The following is a 4133-nucleotide window of genomic DNA, read 5'->3' as shown; positions in this document are numbered from 1 at the left end:
CAGGCGGGTGCCCCCTGGTCCCCCCGACGTGTTAGGGGGCAAGCGGTGGGTCTCCCCCAAGCCCAAAGCCCCGGTTCCCAGAGTCGGGTAAACTGCGGGAGTAACTTTGACTCTCTTAAGGTAGGCAGGAACCGGTGTGAGTGGTGTGGAAAGCCGAGTTGGGGCTCCATGTTCTGGGCACAGGTGGATCTCCTAGTGGTCCACCCCAGGCCCAGAGTGTGGAGCCCCAACTCGGCTTATTTTTTTTTTAAAATTATTATTATTATTATTATTTTTTTTTTTATCTTATTTTATTTTATTTTTTCAATTTTTCGGGATGCACCGGGTAGAAGTTCAAACTTCAACCGCCGTGGGGGTCCCCTGGCCAGAGCTCTGGTTCTCCGAGTCGGGCAGGAGGTGGTCCAGGCGGGTGCCCCCTGGTCCCCCCGACGTGTTAGGGGGCGAGCGGTGGGTCTCCCCCAAGCCCAAAGCCCCGGTTCCCAGAGTCGGGTAAACTGCGGGAGTAACTTTGACTCTCTTAAGGTAGGCAGGAACCGGTGTGAGTGGTGTGGAAAGCCGAGTTGGGGCTCCACGCTCTGGGCACAGGGGGATCTCCTAGTGGTCCACCCCAGGCCCAGAGTGTGGAGCCCCAACTCGGCTTATTTTTTTTAAAATTATTATTATTATTATTATTATTATCTTATTTTATTTTATTTTTTCAATTTTTCGGGATGCACCGGGTAGAAGTTCAAACTTCAACCGCCGTGGGGGTCCCTGGCCAGCGTTCTGGTTCTCCGAAGTGGGGCTGAGGGGGTCCAGGCGGGTGCCCCCTGGTCCCCCCCGACGTGTTAGGGGGCGAGCGGTGGGTCTCCCCCAAGCCCAAAGCCCCGGTTCCCAGAGTCGGGTAAACTGCGCGACTAACAATGACTCTCTTAAGGTAGTCAGAAACCGGTGTGAGTGGTGTGGAAAGCCGATTCGGGGCTCCACGCTCTGGGCACAGGGGGATCTCCTAGTGGTGCCCCCCAGGCCCAGAGTGTGGAGCCCCAACTCGGCTTATTTTTATTTTTATTATTATTTTTTTTTTTATTTAATTATTATTTTGGGATTATTAGACTGGGTAGAAGTTGCAACTTCAAACGGGCATATCTCCGGAACCAAGCCGAGTTGGGGCCCCATACACCCGGCGTGGGGGGCCCTCCTAGAGGCCCCCAATACCCCCGAGTGTGGAGCCCCAACTCGGCTTACTTTTCGAGTTACAGCCGGTCAAAGTTGAAACTTTAAAGGGCCATATCTCCGGAACCAAGCCGAGTTGGGGCCCCATACACCCGGCGTGGGGGGCCCTCCTAGAGGCCCCCAATACCCCCGAGTGTGGAGCCCCAACTCGGCTTACTTTTCGAGTTACAGCCGGTCAAAGTTGAAACTTTAAAGGGCCATATCTCCGGAACCAAGCCGAGTTGGGGCCCCATACACCCGGCGTGGGGGGCCCTCCTAGAGGCCCCCAATACCCCCGAGTGTGGAGCCCCAACTCGGCTTACTTTTCGAGTTACAGCCGGTCAAAGTTGAAACTTTAAAGGGCCATATCTCCGGAACCAAGCCGAGTTGGGGCCCCATACACCCGGCGTGGGGGGCCCTCCTAGAGGCCCCCAATACCCCCGAGTGTGGAGCCCCAACTCGGCTCACTTTTCGAGTTACAGCCGGTCAAAGTTGAAACTTTAAAGGGCCATATCTCCGGAACCAAGCCGAGTTGGGGCCCCATACACCCGGCGTGGGGGGCCCTCCTAGAGGCCCCCAATACCCCCGAGTGTGGAGCCCCAACTCGGCTCACTTTTCGAGTTACAGCCGGTCAAAGTTGAAACTTTAAAGGGCCATATCTCCGGAACCAAGCCGAGTTGGGGCCCCATACACCCGGCGTGTGGGGCCCTCCCAGAGGCCCCCAATAGCCCCGAGTGTGGAGCCCCAACTCGGCTTACTTTTCGAGTTACACCCGGTCAAAGCTGGACAGGAAGTGGCCGTATCTCGGGACCGGAAGGTCCCCGTGGCTCGGGACGGCGGGAGGAGCAAGGTCCCCGAGAGCGGGCCCCGCACCCGCCGCCGCGAGCCGCTGGGACCTCCCGGTCCCGAGATGGGCCCCGTTACGCGCGGGCGACTTTCGGAGAAAACGGCCCGTATCTCGGAGAGGGGAGGTCCCAGCGGCTCGCCCTTTCGGGTGTCGGGGGCTCCCCACGGGCCCTCTCGGAACCCGCCTCCCCCGGGCCCCTGGGACCTTTCCTTCCCGGGCGCCCCCCCGACACGTCGGGCCCCTTTTCTCCGGGACCCGGGGGCCCCGGAGCTCGGGGGCGGGCTCTTTGCGAGGGGCCCGCCGGGACGCCACACTTGACCCGAGTCCGGTGTCTCTGGGCCCCCGGGTCCCCGAGCTACGTGCGTTCGAATTCGGGGCCCTTTTCCGGGCCCGAAAATCCCTCAAAGTCCGAAAACGTGCAGCGGGCGGGGACTTCCGGGGCCCCGGAGGCTCTGACGGCACACCCAGGGAGGTGCACCGTCCTCGGGCACGGCCAGGTGGCCCCCCCCCCGGGGTCCTGGAAGTCCCCCCGCCCCCCGGAGACACCCACACCCACCCACCGGACGGGAAGATTCCGTTTTTCGCCGATATCTCGAAGACGGCCGGGCGAAAAAATTTCAAACTCGGGTCTTCCGTAGGCCTCGAGGGGCCCTATCCAAAGAGGCCACCCGCGTCCCCGGGGGCCTCGGGGTCAGGGAGTTAGGCCCGGTCAAAGGCGCGGCGTTTTTTGGCTTATATCTCGCGAACCCCTGGGCCAATCTTCCCCAAACTCGAATCGACCGTAGTGCCGGACGGGGCCTTTCGAAAGAGCCCACCCACGAGGTCCAACTCGCCCGGGTCCCCGAGTTATAGCCGTTCAAAGTCGGGGGTCCCGGCGAACGGCGATCCGGTAGGGGGCGTCCCCGGGGCCCGCCGCCGCCCTGGTTCGAGCGAGGGCCCCCGTGGGACCTCGCCACCCAAATTTGAGCTCTCTGGGCCTTCGCGTCGCGGAGATACGGGCGATTTTCTCCCGGGATCGTGACGTCATCGGCGGGCGCCATTTCAGAGCGCGGCCGAGGGTTTTCGGCCGATATCTCCGCGAATACTCGACCAAAAACGACGAAACGCATATGGACGCGTTCAGCTCGGCGAGACGGTTCGAATGAGCCCGGCCTCGGCCGGGCACGTCGAGTTTTCGGCGAGATATTTGCGTTTTTCCGCTTCCGGGGCGCTTTGGGGGCCCGTATCTCGGGCCCCCGGGGGCCCACGGGGCTGGGGGCGGTCTCATTCGAAAGGTCTCGTCCCGTTCTCCAGCCCATAAAAATTTGGCGTCGATCGGAGCCGCCTTCGGCGAGCTACGGTCGTTTGAAGCCCCGTGCAGTGGGGTTACCGTCCTTCAAACAGCCGCCGCTCGCAGGGGGAGTCCCGGGGAGGCATGGTTGCCTGTATGACTTGGGCTTAGAGCACCCAGCCCCGCGCTCCTGGAGGAACCTCCGGTGCACAGGGTCTGCTGCAACCAGCCACGTGGGTTTTGAGGGGTAGGGGAGCGTGCGCTCTCCTCCCCGGGCGGGCGGCCGGGCCCTGGGGGCTCGCGCCTCCACGGAGGGACCTCGCTCCCGGGGCTTCGTCCCCGGGGCTCGGGGACTCCGTGGCGGCTCGGCCCCCGGGGTTCGACCCCGCTCGCTCGCTCCAAAACCCAAGTCCAAAACGTGGGGTTGCACGGGAGCTCCGGGCGCGACGGGTCTCCACGCACGGCCCCGGGGAGGGAGCTCCGACCCGGGCCGGAGGCAGATTCGCCCCCTGCCCCCCGGCTGTCCGCCCGGAGCCGAGACGGTCCTAAAACGGGCCTTGGGGGTGATGTAGAAGGGTAACGCTCACCCAACCAGGACTCACACAAACCGATCTGCATCCCAGGCAGGGTGCGGGTCTCCTGGGCACGAATAAAGCCCGATGCCCCGTGGGTGATGTTGGCCCTGGCCACTCAAGGCACTCACCCAAGCCAGAGAGGGTGCACTCTGGCTGGGGAAGCAGATTCAATCTCTGCTGTGGTGGAGCTCTGGAAAAACGCGAAACCTCCAGGAAAAGACGGCCCGATTTCTCTGAAAAGTGCATCCCA

This window comes from Pimephales promelas, chromosome 2, assembly GCF_988280905.1.
Source record: "Pimephales promelas chromosome 2, fPimPro1.hap1.1, whole genome shotgun sequence".
NCBI classification, from domain to species: domain Eukaryota; kingdom Metazoa; phylum Chordata; class Actinopteri; order Cypriniformes; family Leuciscidae; genus Pimephales; species Pimephales promelas.
The sequence above is the reverse complement of the archived record's forward strand: the minus strand, read 5'-3'. Positions refer to the sequence as shown.